The sequence below is a fragment of the Ischnura elegans genome, chromosome 12, assembly GCF_921293095.1.
Source record: "Ischnura elegans chromosome 12, ioIscEleg1.1, whole genome shotgun sequence".
In the NCBI taxonomy this organism is placed as follows: Eukaryota; Metazoa; Arthropoda; class Insecta; order Odonata; family Coenagrionidae; genus Ischnura; species Ischnura elegans.
The window spans coordinates 66,881,716-66,904,361 of record NC_060257.1 but is presented as its reverse complement, the minus strand read 5'-3'; the positions used below and the strand labels follow the sequence as shown (position 1 = coordinate 66,904,361).

Sequence of the window (22,646 nt, the reverse complement as noted above, 5' to 3'; positions counted from 1 at the left end):
TTAACCGAATTTGAGGAAACCTATCGAAAAAATGAATGTATAACCAGCCCTCCGAATATATTAACATTGGTCGACATCGATTTTAAATTACCTATGAATGCAGAGCTGACTACTAACCACGAAGCAATCAAACGAATCTAATCTTTAGATAGAACGTTACCGAAATATAAATTAATCTTCCAATAACAGTCATATTGAGTCTCAAAGGAAGTGCATCTTGCCATTTCCTTACAACAATCCCTTAGGAACAAGAAATTCACACCAAATGGACTTCTGCTTACATCATTACAGAGATACTAAAAGCTAAAAAATCACAATATTGTGCTTCAACCACTAAAATATCCATTACACTATTCTAAATGAAGCTTGCCATTCATCTTGATGCCTACTGCAATACCCCTTACCTTTAGTTAAACTGGATACAATTTCAATATTCTGCTTTTCATCTCAAGGCCCTATTCTGGAAATATATGCACATAGTTACCAACTTCGGGTTTGTAGGAAGGAATCAGACAAAAAATGATATATTACTACACTTCTGGTATACATATTTATTATTAATACATAACAAAAATTACAAAATATTTTCAGAAAAGCACTCTACAATGTTACATAAATGTAGCAATACACATTTCAGTTTCACTGAGTGTTGGCTAAGAACATAAAAAGGAGAGCCAGGGCTCCCAAGAGACATTAAATTGGCTACTATATACTTTGTTTGTTTGTATATGAGGTATTTCTCTGCTGTCTTATCACTCTAACTTGCTTGTGATAATGTTCCCTCGTATTTCCAATGTAGTAGTGGGATTTTTTCCTTCAAATCAGTGTTAAAAAAATACACTTCAGGCATTCACAGTAAATTTTGAAGAAATGGGCAGAGGCTAGTCTTAAAAAGAAACATTTCTTTGTTAGCATTCAACACTGCATATGCCATGTGCCCCACTCTAGCAGAATAGAAGAAAAAATGAAGGCTACAGTAAGGAGGCAAGTTACAGTCCCTGTGAAGCAACTTAGGTTGTTCCCGAAGTCATTGTAAGAGCAAAAGATATAATACGAAAGGGAATATGTTACCAATGTTAGCTATGTAAGCTGATCTTGAATGTGCTTAACTTCAGGAGCCAATAGCATTGAACATGGAGACCACCAGATTTGCCTTAACCTTATTTCTACATAATATGGAGAAGCTGGTGGACATTTTCAGGTTAATTTTATATATAAAGATATTTATATACATAGAGTGGAACACAATGTCTTTCAGTAATTAGATGGCAATTAGTTAAACAGTACTTTAAAATAACTTTCACCGATGCAAATAATAATAAAATCCTTGCTACCCTTTTAACAACAATCCCTTGGGAGGGACAGCATAATTTTCTTGCCAATCAAGGTGTGCAAAGAAATTGATCAGCCCTATCGACAAAATCCCACTAACAATTCAGGAGGGAGTTTCTAAAGAGTCATTCTCACTCAAAGGCGTTGACGCATTAACCAGTATACAAGATAATCACCCAAAAGAAAACATGGAAAAATTGCCCAATATTATGTCACGCAAACCTTTAGACCCTTGCAGCAAACCTGAAGATACTAGTTAAAATACTCAGGAGACACCTGTTACCACAAGCCAGAGGATGTGGGGAGAATCTTAAAGAAGCTAAAAAATCTCTAATAGACTTTACAGTATGACCATTGCTACTATGTACATTTAAACCATGCTATACATAAGGCATAAGATAATTTATCAGTCTTACTCTTTTTAATTTTCTCTTTTTATTTATCATCTTATTTATTTATCATACTCTTTAAGTTTTCTCAACTCCTCAAAATATTTACTAATAGCCTCAATAGACTTGTGAAACTCTATTCTCCTTTGGATGGTAACATGGGGCTTACCATTGATACTCTCTCCCATGTGTACTTAATCTTATTCCCTCAGTTCCACATATACTGAGTATTTCCACCAGCTTCTCCATATTAATGCCAGCTGTAGCCATTTGGGAAATCATTAAGCTTGAAATAACACTCCACAGGGTTTGTAACATTCCCACCTTCTGTGTCTTCTACACATTGCACAGATAGTCCTGCATACATCATACGCAAGTAATTTTTTGGAGTGGTAATCAATGACAGACCCATGCCCTGTGAATGTAAAAAGAAAGACATTTTAACTGTTAACATAATAAAGAGGAACAATTTATGCATAATTTATTTCCCAGAAAATATGATGGAATTTACCAGATTTACTGTCGTATGATTACCCATTGCCTTTCTTCTGCCATCCATAATCATAAGAGGCAATGATATCTACCTCAGCTCCATCATTGCACTGCATAGGAGACTCTTCACTGGGAGTCATGCCACTGAAATAAATTATGTATACTGAATGAGGGGCCACATATTAATTAGCCAATGCACTGCACTTAGATTTCTGTGACTGGGTGGAATTAAAACTAAGGAATAGAAATAGTATGATAACATTGGAGGTAATATACCCCTTAACTTATGATGTTCTTGATTCGACATTAGGGAGGACATTGTATATGTGTCAGACACTTATACCCTATCATTGGTTAATGTGACACAAATACATTTTGCCACTTTGGAACTCATTAGCCTAACTAGAACATTAATCAGTATGTATAATGAAGTATTACTAAAATTATAAATTGCAATATTTCCACTGAGTTTTATTATGACAAAACGCGTTTCATTGCTACAAACAACATTATCAATTGTTGTTGGCATAATAAGACTCAGTGGAAATATTGCAATGTCTTTTTAATTGTACTAATATTAAAGACCACCATATTGTGCCCAACATCATACCAGATATAGTGAAGTAGGTTGTAATTATGATAAATGTAGGAAAGCAACCACAATCAGGACAGAACCATCAAGAACAACAGGGAGATGATGTCGATGGATAGGAACATTTTCCTGCAATATTATTTCCACTAGTAAAATATGATTATATGCAATTCTTTTGGAAAGATAAGTTCAATGTGATCATTAGCATTCACTCAATGCAACATTAGGAATTTGAAATGAATAAGGGTATGCAATTAGTATGTACAGCCTTGACTTTTAAAAAATTAACGACAGAGAAAACATTTCTTCACATTGCATAAAAAAACAGGTTGTGAGAGAAGGATGAACATCATAAGTGGAAAGGGTATGGCCACGGAAACAAAGCTGATTGAATTATAACTAATACTCCTCTTCTGGCAAGCACATGCAAATAGCTGTTAGAGGAGACAGGTAATCCCTTTAAGAAATCAAGAAAAAGTTTTTGATCCACGAAAAATATTGAAAGTCTTAGATAAATAAGTAGCATGTAAAATTATGACATAGAGTAGTAGTTGCAACACTGAGCACACCAGTAAAAGGGCTGTGCTGAGTACTTTACCTCTTTAAGAAACAATGACTAAGGAATAATAATCAAGGATAAATTAGATTGTCTTCAATTGCTGAATAAATACTTAAGATATGGATACTATAGTTGAAAATATATGTTAGATATACTTCTAATCCTATGACCTGATAACAGATCACCATAATTAATCAACTTATAATCCACATTAACACAATCCAGCAATTATTGATTTTCTATGTTAAAAACAGCAAATCTGTGGTAATTCTCTGGTTCTAAATATCAAACACTTTATATAGCTCACATCATCAAATTCCAGTCAACAGTCACTTAATCGATAATGATTTCATCCAAAGGAACCAATAACAAATCACACTTGAACAAAGTAATCATCAAAAAAATTAAAGCCTCTGCATTTCCTAAATTTTAGTTTATATATTGGACCTACTACTGGTAATGTTCTTGGAATGCAATGTACATGGAAATAAAAAGCACACCGACTGAATATTTCCAAGAGATATGAAAGAACGTAATGCAACCACAAGGCACATTAAAAAAAAAAGAATTAACTTTCACATTGGGTTTCGGGGGACCAATAACGCTACTACTTATAGTCTAATTTTTTAAACTGATGCGGTGAAACTTACGGTGTTAAGGCCAAAGTGAGAAGCTTCTCCACCTCCACAGCTTCCGTACTCGATTGCATCTTCAACCTTTGACCCCACAGATCGCTCCTACCTTTTCCAAGTGGAATTGGCGACAGACGGAATAATTAGGGTTGCCAAAACCCGATTCATTTGCTCATTCCCAACACATGACAGGACGTACACTATAAATGAAATAAAAAAATTATTTTCAGCTAATAACATACTTCCATTCTTAAATTCGCAATGAGTTATTTACTAGAGCACTTACCTATATTCACTGAACGTTCGAGAAGAACTCTTCTGTCCCTTCGTAAATTCCTTCTTCCGCACAAACCGCTTCCGCTTTACTAGTGGATGACTTCATCGTTAAAGCAGAGAAGGCTGAAAAACTGGCATATTTCACTAAAAAGTTAGAGAAATACTCGACTTTCTAAAGTATATTTCAACACCGAAATCTCTGCACTCCTGTAACGCTTCAAGCCATTCACTTGTTTCTCTGAATTTCTAGTTGCTAGTTGAGAGTCGCACCAACCTAAGAAATTTGACGTTGTTGCCAAGTCGAACGTCTCTTTGACATATGTCATTTCTAGCGATACAATGCTTTAAAATAGCTTTCTAATATAAGTAACCCTTAAATTTTTATGTTTGAACATTTCAGATGCCAGGATATCGTACTCCAAGTCGGGATTAAGTCCATACTATATTAAGGAAACTTAGTATTATATTACTAAAAGTACCATTGGTACCTTTGGTAATAAGTCAAGATAGAGTTTAAAATACGTATATTTTGTTCATTACCGAGAAAAATAAGCAACTGATGCAAATATTTTCCCGACAAAAAATTATAAAATTGTATCGAAAACCTTAAAAACTCTTGATACTTGTAAAGTTTGAGAAGATACAGTCGCTGTTGTGACTACGGATCTATCTCGCTCAAACTACCTTAAATGGTAATAATAATGGGCATTGAATTAAACGGTATAAATAATGAATCCCAGTCAGGCCGCATTTTTGCCCTCTGATTTCTGGCTTTTTCCATCTACCACAGCACCGTTGTCGTCGTATTTTTTCTATTCTAAGTTCCTATCCCTTTTTTTCCTTACCTGTGACTTTATTTGTATATATATGTAGTGTAGGCGAAAAATAATCGGGTATTTGTGGCTCAGGGTATTTATATTAGATATTTGCGCGTATAAACACCCTCAATTTACGATTACCTGGTTATTTTGCGTTCTACTACTGTGAAATAATGGTTTGTGTGTCCTTTCATGGTTTTTAATTTTCATGGTTTTCATTCCATTTTCATTATGCGGAGGAAATTAAAAAAAATCATTTTTGAAACCCTCGCTGCCGTAATTTCGTTTCTCACTTTCCCGATAGATGGAGTGTGGCGTAACGAATGAACGTGCGCAAAATTAGAAGTTATAAAGTTGGAATGGATGGATGATTTTTATGGAAATTAATGGCTGGATATTTGTTTTTAATTCTTCCGCATCATTGCTGTCTGATACCCTTGTTTCTAATCATTCCCTTTGGAATTATATGTTGGTGTCTCCATTCTCTTACCCCCTTTTTAAAATCCGGAAGCGGTCATATTATGTGGCGTAATGGGTGCTATGTTTATATGTAATTCGAATCAATTTGTCTGGTAGAGAAAAGCGATTAGTCTAACTACTAATCAGTTAATACTCTGCGCGAATATAAGTACAGTGCACTTATGTACTTGAAGGAATTTACTGGTTGTTATTGGCGATGCAAAGATTACCGCAGCGCCCCTAGCGGCCGCGCCTGGAATCACTCTAACTCAGACACACTCCATCCTTTGTCGTATTTACTGCATGTTTTCCAACGTGAAAAGCGTGAGAAGATGGTAATTTCTTGAAGATGTTATCGGTTGTGGACGCCAATGAAAGCAACCTCAGGGTATGTGAGGCCCATGCGTGTGGGAGAAGAAGTTTTAAATGCTGGCTTTGTGATTTCGGTGAGGAAAAAGAGTCGGTGGTTCATGTGCAGGCGTAGCCTACGTTATTCATAAGGCCGTCCAACGTGAGCTGTAAACGGGCAGAATGAGCATGTCTGGAGTTAGTTCCAGTTGTCGCCGCTGGCGCTGTTTTGAGAACAAAATTCGTATGGGAATGAATGGCGAACATTTGAAACAGACGCGATTTTTGTCAAAATTAGTTCTCTTTTCGTGATTATGCTAACATTTACCATATTTATTTAATTTTGGCCTTTATTTTTTGGTATTTTTCACGGAATAATGTTTTCAAAATTATAGGAATTTCCGACAAAGTGATATTTTCCTAAACGCAGGTGCTGTTACTTCTTCCATGTTACAGTGTCCGTTTCATTTTAGCATAATTGTCCAGAAGTGGCCTAAAATTGTTTTGTAATATTACACGAAGCAATACCGGGTTTGTGCATTGCTTACAAGCAAATTCCTTCAGAAATCTTGGTAAAATGAATGTCAGTAATTGCTCTTCAAGTAGCTGGCGTTGCAGAAAGAGTACTGCCCGAATATAAAATTTTGCTGTCAAGTTTGCGCACTGCTTACACTGAGAAATATGTAAAGTTTTTGCTAGGATAACAATCTATCTATGATCTATTCAAATGATTCACTAATAACAGTGAGGGAACACTTTTTTGACATGCGGCGAGAGGTTCCAGACACCCTATACATTCAGTTCTCTCCTCTGCGATTCGGACTAGGTAACCCGCCACGAAAGCTACTGCAGCTTCTCTCATATATATTTCAAATATATAAGCGATGGTCACTTGGTGAAATTTGTTAATAATAATTAATTAACTATCAAATAATTAATCAGTCGACAAACACTTTTTTCAGTAACCTTACCTGGAATAGGTCTACTTAATATCTCGAGAAGATCTTCCGGTTGCGTTGCAGGAGTTTCATGGCCCTTAGAAATGTCATTGAGTTTCCTGATAAGCAACAGTGATTTGCAATCTTCAGAGTCATTTACTCTATCGCAGAGAGGTAGAAAGTTTTGAAATTCAAGTTCTTGGCATGTTTTCACTGTTTTCCTGCTGTCGGTAGAGTAACTTGACGAAGTCACTGGAAACGTTTACTCCGTCAGATGTCAGTCTACGGTCAAGAAACTGATTTCTCATGTTCTCAAGGGTGTGACTAGAATCGTAGCTAAGGAATAGAGGCCGAAATGGGGTCACAAGGCGCGCAATGGAATAGTCTTCTGAATGAACGTTGGCCATCTGTGAAAATTCCCACAAAAAATATAATTTAACTAGTTTAATAGAGGAACACGTTTTGCTCAATTCCACCCAGTTTTCTTACAATTTTACGCTGTTTCTTGCGGAAAAAATGACGTGATACTTGCGAGGACCCCCCTCCCCTCCACGTGAGATTGGGTGAGAATCGGTTCGACCCCCTAGGTCTAGGTACGCTGTTTCTTGCGGAAAAAATGACGTGATACTTGCCAGGACCCCCCTCCCCTCCACGTGAGATCAACCTGCTGCGTGAACGGCGGTGATATATCCATGAATTTCCCATGAGAAAATATTCCCCTGAACCGGGAATCGAGGCTGTGATCTTGGATTTCCAGGCCACTGAGCAGACTTTCTTTGATTCCCATGGCAATTGTTCCGAGGCTCATGGTACAAGATGAGAGTGGCGGATCCATGGGGAGGGGAGATGCTTAGGAGTCGTAACATACGCTATAGATAAAAATTGAAATTTTCATATGTCACTACTTTGACGTAAAGCAGATAGCAAAATTTTCCGGCAAATTTACCAACTATAACGAGTCAAAATACAAATTATTTTTAACCTTACTGGGCCTATTTTAACGCTTTGGCATTGGTAAAACGATCTACTACGCCTGCATAATATAGTGTCTTTTTTATCAATGAATTAGTCTAAAACAGCCATTTTTGAGTCTGGAAAATCCTAACTTTCAAAATCCCCGAACCCCCCTTCGGCTAGGGGGAAATTCCCCTGGTTGTGTAGTAATTCACGAAGATAGGCCCCCCACCTAGTTGGTGCAGATCTATATCCGTCACTGCTGGATTTTAAACCCTTGTGGTTCGTCAAGGATGTCAACGCGGGAAAAAAGGACTTCAATGAAGCCGCAACCCAAGACTGGAGCTAGGGCGTTGCAGGGGGGCGTGTGCCTCTGGCGAAGATTTCAGAGAGGGGAGCAGAAAATTTTGAAACATTTATTAGAAAAGTTATTTAACTTTCATAATTAAATTAGTTAGCCAAAATAATTAAAAATCATTGTAAACTAATATTAATAAAAGTTCTTCACAGCATATATACGGCGAGTAATTTCCACTAACGCACAATAAAAAAATGGATTACAGAGGTATTATATTTTAGGGGTGGAAGAGAGAAGGGGATCACGGGAGGGATAGTGGCAAACTGATCGTTGCACCCCCTGACAAAAGTCCTAGTTATGGCCCCTTCACGACCGGTTAAGAGTCTCAACCCTGCCCTAAAGACGCGCATGGCGGTATGACCGCAGTTCGATTCCCGGTTCAGGAGATTTTTTTCTCATGACAATTCTTGTATATTTGGTAAGTTTTGGTTAGTGAGTAATCATTTCCATCGAAAAATGTTTTGCAATAGGGTCCAAAAACAATCGCCTTAGGACTAATTTTCTCGAGACCTCCTTAAAATAAATATCCTCGCTTTTTCTCATTCTTCATTATTTTCCCCTGCCAAACACCCTAAAGGTGGCTTGATGGGTATTATGTAGATTTACAAGTATTAGAAAGAATTTAGAGCCTCTCTTAAGATAAAAATAACGTAATTTCATCAGTTCCGTTGCTATTTCCCGTAAGATCTTATGTAATTCATGTTCTCAAAAGAGCGCCTCTACCGGCCGAAGACTCAACTACGTGCGCTGTCCCAGCCTTTTCCCGACGTTGGACGGCCTTGTATATAACGTAGGCTACGGTGCAGGCTTTGGTCCTTTGCACCTCGGGCCTGACTTCTGAGCATCCGTATTCCGTGGATTTGTGGATTGATTTATCTCAGAATTACGGCGATCGGTTATCGAGGGATCAGAGTTTAGAGTGTGGCCGTATTGTTGTGTAACTTTTTAGTACTGGCGCATCATTAACCTCCTTTATACACTTCAGGTGCCTCTGGTAGTGAAATAATTATGTTTTACTTGGGGATTAGAGTGGGTGAAGGACTTTCGTTCTGTACTTCCTGGTCCTCCTCCTTTGCGTCTCAGGACTTCCATATCATTAGCAGTCTCTTGAGCTTGTTTGAGAGTCTCTTCGTGGTGATTTCGAATGTGGAAGCACTCACCCAGATAAAACTCCAAAGTGTGGATGCAGTTCTGCTGGAATTTTATGAGCAAAATGTTACCGTGACCTAAGACCAAGTGGCTTCGCTTTTGGCAACCCAGCAGAGGACTGATGCTTGGTTCAAAGGTAGAAATATGTCTATCCCAGCATCTAAGGCATACAGCCAGTCCACTTATGCGGTAAATGCTAAAGCTAACTGGAAAAAACGTTAAGCAGATTTGTACTACAGCAATTTTACTGGTAACAAGTACACAGACAGAGGCAACAAACTTGAAACTGTAGCGAGAAAGAGTTATGAGGAGCTTGAGGGTTGTCAGGTGGTGGAATCAGGACTTCTAGTCCGTCCAGAAATTCCTTGGGTGAGAGCAAGTTTGGATGGAACAGCTTTGGTTGATGGCAGGTTAGTAAGAAATGTTGAAATTAAGACATTTAAGGATGGTGAGACTTTGACGGCAGCTGAGTTTTTGGATCAAAGAGCAGTGAAGACCTTGAACAACAATGTTAATTTGAAGAAGAATACTGACTATTTTTCCCAAGTTCAAATAGGTATGGCTTTGAGTGGCATCCCAGAATGTGATTACATTGTGTATTCTCAGGCTGGTAATGATTATCTTAAAGTACGTGTTCCTTTTCATTCGGATTATGTGTTCAATCTCTTAAGTAGATTGTGTAATGTTTATTTTGATTATTTTCTTCCTCTAATGATGGAGGATCATTATGCTAACTCTTAAGCCTCTCTTGAGGTGCTTTTTCATTCAATTTTTTTCTCCTGACATTTGTCATAGAACTGATTTTTTTAATGCAAACTGAGTCAACTTATGTTTACATGTTTGTTTTTCAGTTTTAGTGTTTGTCATCGTGTTTTTTTGTATTCTTGAACTATTTGATTTGTCCAGAAATATTGTCTTCACCTAGTTTTTTTTATCTTGCTCAACTGTGATGTTATAGTCTATGTATTTTGATGTGCCAGTATTAAGTTACCAGTGTGAAGTTTTATTTTCAATGTTCGTACGCAGGTTTCCGCGGTGATTACTTGAGTTCAGCATTCTTTCGGGCTGCATCCGCGTCCGTTGTGGAAGAACCACAACAGTTTCGCCAGCTCTCCTGCCAGCGTCCTCAGGTGAAGGATGAAGTGAAGCTTTTAGTCCTCTCTTATATAGTCAATTTTTGGCGCCAATTCGGTGGATTTCTTTCGACCAATCAGGGAACGTCCTCGTATTTGCGTAATATATATGCGTAATATATATGCACTTCATCCTTCACCTGAGGACGCTGGCAGAAGAGCTGGCGAAACTGTTGTGGTTCTTCGACAACGGAAGCGGATGCAGCCCGAAAGAATGCTGTTCTCAGTTCTTATTCACAGTTCAGTCTCTCTAGTCACAAACAAAATACTTGTGTGTAATAGCATTACATGAACTTGTCAATATTCATGATTGGAGGTCCAAAATTACTTAATCAACACAAAATAAAAAGAATTTCATCAGCATATGGATGTAGCGTCCATTATATTGGACCCAGTATCATTTCATATGCCCGCAGGCGTTGAATCGCTCTCTCAACATGACCTCTAGCTCTCGCAATGTCAGCATCATCCTTAGATAACTGACTTTCTTCTGAAGAAATTAAGGGCGGATGAGTCTTAAATTTCTCTGCAAGAGAGGACAATCTTACTTATGCACCTGCAAAATTACATTACTTCAAGAAAATAAATTCAAAAATATCTTACCGGGCGACACTCATTTTCAATTCTGTATTCTTTGTCCAACATCACTCCATCTTGGTAGTCTAATCTATCCAACTCGCAGCTATTAGTGACAATAAACTTGTCCGAGGCTCGTCCACCATATAAAGAACTTATCTCAGTTATTAGTCCAGATGGGGCAATGCCAAGATTGACCTTCGCAGTGTGACCTCCCTTATACTGGGAATACGTTAAAATTCTACATTTGAGACACTTGCATTTTTCTATAGGAATTTCCATGCAATCCAGTACAATCCTGGTGAACTTGTATTTTGAAAATAATGATGGTAGGTTGGCTCGGATCGTAGCTTGATCAGGCCAGGGTATCACTGACTTCAACACGCGGGCTAGTAAAGGACATGTGTGCTTAAAATAATTTCTGTTTGGACACTCGTTTTCCCATCTTCAGTACTATAACCCACTTTTGCCGTAAACTTTCTTCCTTCGGAAAAAATGGAAGCTTACTTCGGGTGCATTATAACTTGAACACTGTGGAACATTGCAGTACGTGGTGTTTCTAGAGTTTTTCTGGGAGTGCGGCACCGACAAATAACCGCGGTCCATGATTTCCGCAATGTAAACAAAGATATACGAGTAACGAAAGTGTCTGAGTTAGAGTGCTTCCAGGCGCGGCCGCCAGGGGCGCTGGGGAGAATCTTTGCATCGCCAATAGCTTCTTTCTTCTCTGAGGTTGGGCGGTATTTTTTAAACACTAGTAAAGAAATATCTCTTTTCAAGGCCATCGTCTTGGTCATTAATGTAATCTCTTCATCAGCATAATGATGAAAACATGCATAAAACATTTTGTGTACCTGTATATAATGTATTTGCTCTCATAAACTTTAATACATATTATTATAAATTCAATGGGAATATTTAACTGTACTAAACCCGTGTTTCATATTGTTTTAGCCAAGTTGATCTTGTTAATGAACTCTTAAACGTTGGTGTAAAAAATATATTTAATTACGGGTAAAAATCCGAGAAAAAAATTATTTCTATGTTAGACTTTTCCTTCTTGTAACCAAATATATATGTATTCCCACTGGTCTTTATATTTTATCCCGATCTACCATTCAGTCTTACCGCCCAATTTTCCTTCGGCATATTTATTCAATAGGATTATATTTTGGCCATCGTGTAATGGTTTTCATGAAAACTCTTATCTTCAAACATTCTTCAATTTTTAGTCCATCATAATTCTCTGATTGGCTTACATAGCTTCAAGAATCATGGATTACATGAGTGCCTTTTTTTGGACCTTATACTCTTCATTGAATCTGCACTAATTATTTATGTATTTATCAGAAAATAATTGTTTCTTCATGAGAATGAAAATTAAAACGGTCCCTTTCTTTCCCATTCCACTAAAAAAGCACTCTTTTATTGATTTTATTATTGCCAATAATACGTTTTTTCTTTAATTTTCTACCTTGTCTTCGTGTTATTGGCCGCATCATTGCAACAATATCCATCATGTTCTGCGTGTCGTAGAATACTCCCGGAACTGCTGAACCCTGTTGATGTCATGCTACCGTGGTGATGGGGTCATCCGGGTGTATTATTCACACGCAGTGTCCCCGCAGGATTACTTACGGATGAGGTTGAGTACAGAGTAGGTCTTGCTCTCTCCATCTGCGGAGGAGACTGCGTATTTTCTCCACTGACCGGCCCTTTGGTTGTTTACGCCTGCACCCCTGCGGTCAAGTCGTGCTCAGTCAGAGCCGCCTCTGGTTCCAACACAGCCGGCCGCAATAAAACCTCTTCTAGTCCCGTCGCCTTCCTAGTCCGCAGGGTGGGCAGAATGTGCGACATTCTACCCTTTGCTTAGAGACGTATCGTAACCGTGAGGTTTGGCTCTCAGAGGGGTCATTGGAACACATGAAGATATCCCTCAAGAATTAAATGCAGCGTGGGAATTCAGTCCGGCATCGTAAGTAACGATAAGAAAGTCGCTTAAAAGTGGTTTAAGGGAAAACCTTGGTGGATAGAAGGTTTTATTAACCTCAAAAGGTGCTCTATCTTACTTCACCGACTTTGTAGTGTGTAAAAAATGCTCATAAAATGGGGCTATCAGTGCTATTTTGTTTCGAAGTCGCAGTGATTGTATCAAAATTTTATAAATGACTTTACCGTCATGTTTGTAGATTCGTAAAAAAATGAAAATTATAACTAGAATATTAACGTTATTTGATGAATGCTGTGCAAATTAATCGAGGTCTTTACAAAAAGAAAGTAATGGTAACTCTAAAGCATAGAGATGTCTTAATATCGAGCAAAGTGAAGCTGTATTAGTATGTAATTATTATAATCCTTATCGTTGTCATCTTTGTATTTTATATTGTTCATGTTTTCTCTTTCATAGCCCTGAGGATGGTTTTAAATAAATCGAAACGTTGGCTATAATTTTGTTTTTACATTGACCTAAACTCCAAGAAATATCATAAAATGACAAGATTTTATTTACTCGATACTAAATACAGATTTATTAAGTCGCAAATGCTAGCTGCTGTATTTTCGATGTAGCATAGTCGTTAAGAAAAACTCAACTGCGATAGGGCGAACGCGAGATAAACCCAGAGAGCGCGCACAAAACGTGCCACTTTGGCGAGTCATAATAGAGATACAACACAATACAATATAGGATACGGGACGGGCCCATTGTCCGCCTTATAACTGCGAGAGGAGTGAGGTTAAATAAGGGGAATGAAAGCACCCTCAGGCCGGCCGCTGCGGGAGGCATCTGCTGGGGTATCCGCATCGCCCCGGGGGTTCAACCCGCGGCACCCCGGCTGCGATGACAACCCAATCGGATGCCATCTCGAGTGGGGGAGGCGTCAACTGTATGATGGAGATACAACAAGCGGCTGCCGTTTGGATGGATTCATTACACTTGCGGTGGCGTAAAAAAACCAGGACAGGAGCGGCTCAGGCCTTGACCAATGGCATTGCGGGGGGTCTATCATTACGGGGGGTCTTGAATTCCATGCGCTCTTGGGAGTACCCCCTCCTGGGTGACCACTGCACTTGTATCCCACGGCTCTCTATGCGAAATTATGGGATAACGAAAAGTTTCCGAATGATTGGAAGCTGTTTATCTGTGGTATCGTTGCCTGACGAACCTACCAGAGGATACATATGGGAAAGCAACATATGCCTCTAACTTCGCGCGCATACGTGCTTAGTAAGCTTGGGTTCGAGGAATTGATCTATCATTTCATTGATGTGGCATACTAAATAGGCCTCAGAGAAGAAAGAGCAATGACGTAATTTATCCCTCGAAGAAACCACAAGCTAGACAGGTATCGTGTGGTACCGAAAATATCAAAATCCTCCTATCCCTGCTGGGCTTTGAGTACTTTTTTTCCTATAACTGATCATGCAATTAAGAAAGAGACGAAGAAAAAAATTTCCATTTAGCTAAATGGTTACGGTTAAGCAAAAGTTTTCCACTTAATTGTCCTGTTTATTTCTTGGTAATTGTGATCAATGTCTGCATATTGTTATTTAGTTATTCCTTTCAAGGGTTTTATTAATCATTCCATAATTGAAAAGAAGGTTGAGTAACGTGTTGAAATAATGATGAATGACTCTGAACTAAGATGCAAAAATGTCACTCTTACTAGAACTGAAGTGTGAATTCCCTGGCTAATTAAGCACTTTTTAATAAATAGCCTTGAAAAATTTAAACCGCTTTAATTGAAATTCGTATTTAAGGGAATGTTTAGATGAATTCATCACACTGGCGGTGGCATGAAAAAGAAGTACAGGAGCGGCGCAGGTCTTGACCAATGACAATGTGGGGGGTCTTAGATTCCAATTGTTTTTTGGAGTACCCCCACCACTTCACTGGCAACCACTTCACTTGTATCCCATGGCTTGCAGTCCTGTCCATACGAATTTATTAGACAACGAAGAGTTTCCGAATGATTGAAAGCTGCTTATCTGTGGTATCTCTGCCTAACGTGAAACGTCCCTGCCGGAATAATCGTCTGCGAAAACAACATATGTCTCTCATTACGAGAATCAAGCTTGGATTATCTCGCTTCTATGAATCGATTTATTATATTATTCATATGAGTTCATCTAGAGGTCTCACATAAAACAAACAATGACGGAGATAAACCCTCGAAGGAACTACATTCTGCGTATCGTTTCTAACCGAAAATACCAAAATCTTTCTACCACTGCTAGCCGTAGAGGTTCTTATTTCTCTCAACTGATTATGCAGTTGAGAAAGTTATAATAAAAATTTTATATTTTATTTAGCCAAATTTTTACGGGCAAGGAAAATTTGTTCTCAAGCTCTATGTTGTCCTGTTACTTTCTTGGTAACTTTCATAAAAACCTGCATATCGGTCTTTAGTAATTCCTTGCAAAGGTTTCGCAAATATTCCAAATTGAAAATTAATCATAGAAGATTCGGTTGAATAATGTGTTTGAATCATAATGAAGAACTCTGCAATGAACTGAAGTAGGATGCAAAAATACCATTCTCTTTCTCGAACTTAAGTAGATATACTGACTAATTACGTTATCTGTAGTAATTAGCCTTAAGAAATTTTAATCACTGTTGTTGAAATATGTATTTAAGAGGCTATTTGAATGGTTTCGTCACAGTTGCGGTGGCGTAAAATAGGACAGGAGGCGTAACCCTTGACCAATGACAATGCGGGAGGCACATCATTACGGGGGGGGATCTTGGATTCCGTGCGTTCTTGACGGTACCCCCTCCTGGGCAACCACTGCACTTGTATTCCACGGATTCCAGTCCTCTCCATGCGAAATTAGTGGATAACGAAGAGTTTCCGAATGATTGGAAGCTGTCTATCTGTGGTATCGTTGCCTGACTTCCCTACTAGAATATGCGCGTGGGAAAGCAACATATGCCTTCTATTTCGTGGATCAAGCTTTGGTTCTCTCGCTTCGAATAATCGATCTATCATATTATTCATATGACTTCCTGAGGATATTTCACGGAAAAAAACAATGACGTAGTTTAACCCTCGACGGAGCTACATGCTAGATATCGCTTCAACAACAGGACACATCAAAACCTTCTTACCCTGCCCGCCGTTGGATTCTTATTTTCACACAACTAATCATATAATTAATAGACGTATGAGAAAAGATATATATTTTTTAGATACATTTTTAAGGGTAAGCAGTATTTTTCCTCTGTTGTCGTATTACTTTCTTGGAAATTGTTATAGGTGTCTGAGTGTTGGTATTTTTTTATTCTTTGCTAGGGTTGCGTAGTTACTCCATATTGAAAATGAATCATAGAGGTTCGGGTTTAGTAATATGTTGAAATCATAATGAATAACTCTAAATTAGGATGCAGAAATGCCATTCTCTTATTCGATTCGAAGTATGTATACCATGACTAATTACGTAATCTATAATAATTAGCCTTAAGAAGTTTTAATCGCTATGATTGAAGTGCATATCCAGGATAATATTTGGATGGATTCATCACAGTTGCGCTAATTTTGCTCACTGAGATACGATAAAGTTTGTCTGTTCTCAATTATTTCGTTGAGACTTTTGTCCTTCACGCGTCAATAATTTTATTTGGGGGTTGAAGAATGCTTCATGTGAGATTCGGACCCGTACCCTTCCGATTAGTAACCCTCTTAGACACCACGATCTCACAATCACTGATTGGATGGCTCCTTAATGCTGCGAAAGTCTTTTGGAAAATCAATTTTAAATTCTTCGTTTCTTATATCATGAATGACTATTTACCGCCCAGATGAGATATTGACCGAGGTCTCCAGACAGCATGATTGCATGTACCTTCCCCGAAAGCGTCGAGTCTGGAGTCTGTTTGTGAAGCCCCTCTCTGTTGTGATACTATCAGCGTCCTCGCAAACTCCCCGTTGTCTCCCTCCCTTCTCCCGCCCTATATTAAGCGGTTCTCCGAAAGGCCCGAGTGTGGTACTTCCTTCCCAGGGTCTCCAGGGAAGTCTAGGGTTTCTTCGTTAGAGTCGGGTGATGGTGTAGCGAGGACTATAGTTCACTACGAAACAAATGTTCGGCTTTGGGATAAGATTCGTAAAAAAAATTGAGTTTGAGTGAAAATTATTTTTTATTTTTTCCAAGACCACCAAAACCAGCACTAATTAGTCGTTTACATAGGAGTTTTCTGCAATTTTAACGACTCTGCTTGCACGAACAACCATGCCTTGGGGATGGTCAACCTACCCAAGCGCGACTCGAACCTGCGACCTCTCAATTGGCAGGCGAGGAGACTTAACCCTGCCGCCACTGAGGCCGGAAAATCAATCATAATCAATATTTAAATCAATGAGACCGTTAAGTCCGGTAATTTACCACTGATGGTTGGCTACAGCTAACATTAGGTTGCTATAAGAAGATTGAATAACAATTATAGTTATATTTGCTAATTTTTTCGCTATTGTGAGTAAGCGATATGCCGATAATAAGCGGAATGAGCGAAGTTTGGCGCTCTAAAAAACGGAACATTGAATGACGTATCTTACTGAATTCTCCATCCTCACAAAGAATACTTATGCATTGAAATTCCTGGATGTGTCAACCAAACAACAGATGATTGCATGTCAATGATAGGAATCAATGTTAGGCTGGATAGCACGTAAATTTTTTTGTGAAGTTCTGTTATCACATGGCTTGGAAGGCTTAATTGGAAAATTACCTTAATTTAATTGAATTTCCCTCATTTTTTTTAAATTTCGTAATAGTATTGGTATTTGGGTCGTTCACTCTGAACTAAAAGTGCAAATCATTAATATCAATCGGTAGATGGAAAGGAAAGGCATGTTACGGCGAAAGCAATGTTCTCCATTCGGCAATTCTCTCGTAAGTTTAAAATGAGAAAACGCGAAAGTTGCTTCCCACTTCTCCAGAATTAGTGGCATCATTAAGGCCGTTTTACACGGAGCGCGGAATTGCGCAACCTGACGTACGTGCGAAGGAGCAATCAAAATTGCGTAGTGTAAAGCGGTGAATTGCTAGAACACATGCGAGAATGCGTGGATGCGAGATGGCAAAATAGCCCCTGTTCTAATTTCGTTCATGCATTCGCGCAATTCCACGCCATTTAAGAAATTAATGAAGCTCTAACCTGCGCCATTCCGTGCCCCGTGTAAAACGGCCTTTAGAGTTCTGATTCATTTACTGGTTCAGGAAGAACCTTTCATTTGAGGAAGGGTGTAAACGACAGCGAACAACGTCAGGTAGATGCGCGAGTAGTGGCGAAGCAGTGGCCCTAATTACTGGAGTTAGTGACGTCATCAACTTCGAAACGATGAATACCGGCAATGTTTCGCCTGGAAGAGAAGTAGGTAACAGATCGAGAAATAAAAATTATAGGTGCGTCTTTATTTTATAACTTTTTTATAAACTCGCTCTGTTGCTTATCATCTAGTCTGAATCAAATCTTACAATTCAATTTTAATCCGCTTTCCTATTTGCGATCTATCTGAAATTTTGAATTCAACTGTATCTTGAGTATTATTCAAAATTTAAAATTAACTATGGAGAGTAGTTCAAAAAATGGCCACCAAAAGCCGATGGTGGCGCTACGATCAGCCAAAGGAACGAGAGTGATTGTCGTAACAAAACATTTGTTTATGTCAATTTTCATTGAAAAATTGAATGACCAAAAATTTAATTGTATTCCTTTTAGTTCGCGATAAAAACATCTTTTATGAAATTTTATTTTCATTTTGGATTATATTTTAAACTTAAAATGGAAAGTGAAAAATGATTTTGATCGAGCTCATTCCGAAGACGTCATCAAGATCTCGCGGCCACATTTTTGGCTTCAGCTTTCGGCAGCGTCAAGTCGTTGTACGCTTTGTTTATCCTTCCTCCGCCGGCACAGTGGGGTGCCTCTCCGGGCTGCAGGCGGCTGGAGTCCCCGGGGACTTCGTCTGCGGCCTAGCCGCATGATGATTTGGGAGGGCCCGTGATTCAATTGCCATGGGAAGCGGTCTTCATCCTTTCGCACACCCTGGCCCTTTAGGGATTTGAAACGCCCCCTCCCTCCCGGACCATGTCTACCCCTTGCTCGTCTGTGGTCCTTTTTAATGGGCCGACTGTTGAGGCCAATGTCTGGCCGCGTGCTAGGTCTGTTTGGTGAGGTGGTCGGCTGGCGGAGGATTATCGCCAGATTGGCTTGGTTAGGGCCGTTGCAGGAAAAAAATAGCTCGTGCGATACAACTTGAATTCGGTTCGGTTTGCGTTGCCCCCATGTTTGTGTATAGTTCGGTTTTCCGTTGAAAGAGGGTTTGAGAATTGATTAGGTTTCTGATGTTTAATTAGACGCTCCTCGTATGGGGGAATTGAAATCGTGTTGTATTTGATCTGAGCTCCTGTGCTAAGTTGGTAGGTTGATATACTATGTAGATATTATCTTCCGCAATTTCCTCGTCTTGCGCATGAGCTGATTGAGTTTAAGTGCGGTGATTTATATGCTAATTATTGCTGTACCATTTCAAAGAAACGTTTCTTTACCGGTTTTTAATTCTTAAAGAAATCATGTGATTTTATTCCATTCTTCCCTTAGCTCTATAATCTTGTAAAGAGTACTCTGGTTGTTGGGTAACGATATTATAATTATTAATATTTTTTGTAACATTAAACGCGTCACCATTTAGTTTTACAATTATTTTTAATACTTGTTTTTTTGCTATAGATGAAAAATATAGGGATTAGGGATGGCGACATCTGTATACATCTTGAATTTGAGTCGTTTTTTTGTTTGACGTTGGGTTTTTCTCTTGAAAGAGGGTTTGAGAATTGATTATGTTTCTGATGTTTAATTAGACGCTCCTCGTGTGGGATATTGATATCGTGTATCATTTGATGTTGCTGGTAGGTTGATATACTATGTAGATATTATCTTCTCCTCCCTGATATCATCTACCACAATTTATTGGCCGTGCGCGTAAGCTGGTTGAGTATAAGAGCGGTGATGTATATGGTAATGATTACTTTACCATTTCAAAGAAATGGTATATTTTACCAGGCTTTAATTCCTTTAAAAAATCGCTTGTTTTCATAACTCCATGGCTCCATAATTTTGTTAAGATTAAATAGATGAAATACGGAAAATGTGTTGTGAGGAATGGTTGCATTCTTCTCGGGTCGCCACCGTGTAAGAAGATTAATTCACACGTTCTTGCTCACAGGGTAAAAATACTACTAATCACATGTGCTAAGAGTGAGGATATTGGAATTTTGGTATATCTTATCAAGACTTCCGTACACGGCTGGCAAGTTAGATTGTTAATTTAAATATCCTCTTCTGCTAACCATTGTATCTTGCTTTGTGGAGTATGTTTATAAATGCTATTTGCTGGTTTCCAAAATATAACTGATGATTTCAGGCTTAACTTCGTGAAACCTTTGCTTTATGCTTTGTAAGGTTCACCAATATAATTAAAAAGCACGTCCCTGGTTTCATAACATGGTGACATCTTCAGGAGCATCGATCATGCATGCATCTCCGTAAATATGAAGTCCGGTACTCAAGCGGGCAAAGTTACATTTCTAAGTGCTAATTTTTGTCTTGTTTACTAATGGGATTTACTCCCCTCCTGCTTATCTTTTCGCAAAAAAATGCCTGTAGTATACGTGCCTCTTATCTTATCATCTAATTTTTCTGATGCTGGGTGAGGTTGATCACATGATAATTACGGTAGCAATCATCAGTCACTATTGTTACTCACTTTTTCTAATACACAATATCACGCCAGTGATACTCCCGAGGAAAAGTGGTTTGTTTTTAGAGGCCCCGGTGAGAGTCGGAACAAACCATAAGTAGGAAGCATTTTTACTCCACCCAGGCAGACGACATTGCGGCATTAAGTGCCGTACAATTTAAGGATAAATCTGTGGAGAATACGAAGGGTTCCAGACAAATGAGGCCAAATCTGATCATTTTTAATTAAAAAACCCTACCCATGCGGGACTCGAACTCGCGACTTTCGGTTTGGTAAGCGAGGTCAACCGTCAAGGTATACCGTTCCCTTAAGCTACAAATTTATAACTGTTAAGTTCGCCTTGAAGCAATGGAGTTAATACGGGAAATTACTTATTGCATAAGCGAACGAATTATCACCACAGTAAACTGATGTTTACGTATCTACGCCAGAGTCATGCCTTGATTTGCTGTAAACAATCTAAATGGAATACACTGGGAGTACAGTCCTAAATATGTCGGAATGGCAAGCCAAAAATGTAGCAATGCATCCTCTGGCCTTCGATAATGCCATTAGCAAAATTGTACTCAACTCTACATAGTAATAGAGCGAAATAATGAACTATAAGAGAAACCACATAATCAACAAAGTTTGTTCAATTACAGATACCTCTGTCCTATTTTGCTGAAAATTGCAGACAAAATCTCACACTATAGGGCACACTTGACTTATTTGGTATTTATTTCTAGTGGCCAAGTTATGTTACCCTTTTTTGACCACAGATTTTAAGCATAACGATTAGTGATACGTCTTTATCATTGGTCGGTTTTGTTGGTTCTTGTATTTTTAATATTCGGTTTTTCCCGGAAGAGGGTTGCGGGGGATGAGTGCATTATTCTCGGGCTCTCTACCATGCAAGGCATTTGGTTTACCCGAAGCATCGGGTTTCGACTCGTCACCAATCTTCAAGGCTGCATATGTCAAATATTTATCACTCCCGTAATTTATGATATTGACAATTAAAAGTTTGCGGTATAGAATTTAAGAAGTAAGTCACGATTAAATAAAATTGTACTGAATTTTAACGGCTAGTATTGAATGTTAATGTTTTATCGTCTATCGCAAGTGTGACACTGACTCAGAACCGCCGCGGCGGTGGCGGCGGGGCCTCGCCGGCCTAACGGGAGGTCGCGGGTATGAGTCCCGCCTGGGTAACTTACCCCTATCCCGAGCATTGTTTTTTGTCTACGTTAAACTGTTAACATGCTAATAACCCCCGATGTACAAGGCCGTATAGAGGTGTTTTCGGTGGTATAGAAATTAAAAAAAAATAAAAGAACATTTTTTTTAGATTAAGTATAAAAAGATAGTTTGATGAACTGTACGTAAAAAATAGGTCTTAATATGTATTTGTTCCTTTGTTTTCGACTGCAAAGAGGGAAGAAACCTGTATATCATAGTTTTATCTCGCATAAAACCTTAATAATTATTCACCGTGTGCGGCCTGATGCGGTGGAAAATCCTAAAATACTTTTAATTGGGCATTTAAAAATTCCTTGATAACTGTACGATTAAAAGGTCTTGAATTTAAGAAGAAAATAATGACAAAATGAAATTGTGCAGTAAATGTTAGCGAATTATTCTCATTAAGGTTTCATTTTTTATCGTCTGTCGCAAGTGTGTTACTAACCCAGTATGGTTTTTGGAAATTTTCAGTATGGAATGTTAGTTTCGTGAGCTGGGCGTAAATAATAGTTCGTAATATGTATTTATTCTTTTCTGTTCGACTGCCATGAGGGAAGAATATAATATATCGTAGTTTTAATCGCTTATAAAACCTTATATTACACATGTAAACTAAAATAATTATTTAATGTTCTCGGCCTGATGTATTGTGGCATTGTAAA

The 22,646-nt window shown here is 38.5% G+C and overlaps 1 protein-coding gene and 1 long non-coding RNA gene across 5 annotated transcripts in view; one reads left to right on the top strand and one right to left on the bottom strand.

Moving 5' to 3' along the window:
• Nucleotides 1-22,646, top strand: part of LOC124169862 (S phase cyclin A-associated protein in the endoplasmic reticulum) — a 215,495-nt gene that overhangs the window by 127,432 nt on the left and 65,417 nt on the right. The gene's annotated exons all lie outside the window — the stretch shown is intronic.
• Nucleotides 537-4,717, bottom strand: LOC124169863. Its single transcript, XR_006867260.1, has 4 exons — nucleotides 4,283-4,717; nucleotides 4,015-4,196; nucleotides 2,233-2,357; nucleotides 537-2,136 (listed from the first exon to the last, which is right to left on the bottom strand). It is a non-coding gene; the product is annotated as an uncharacterized LOC124169863 (long non-coding RNA).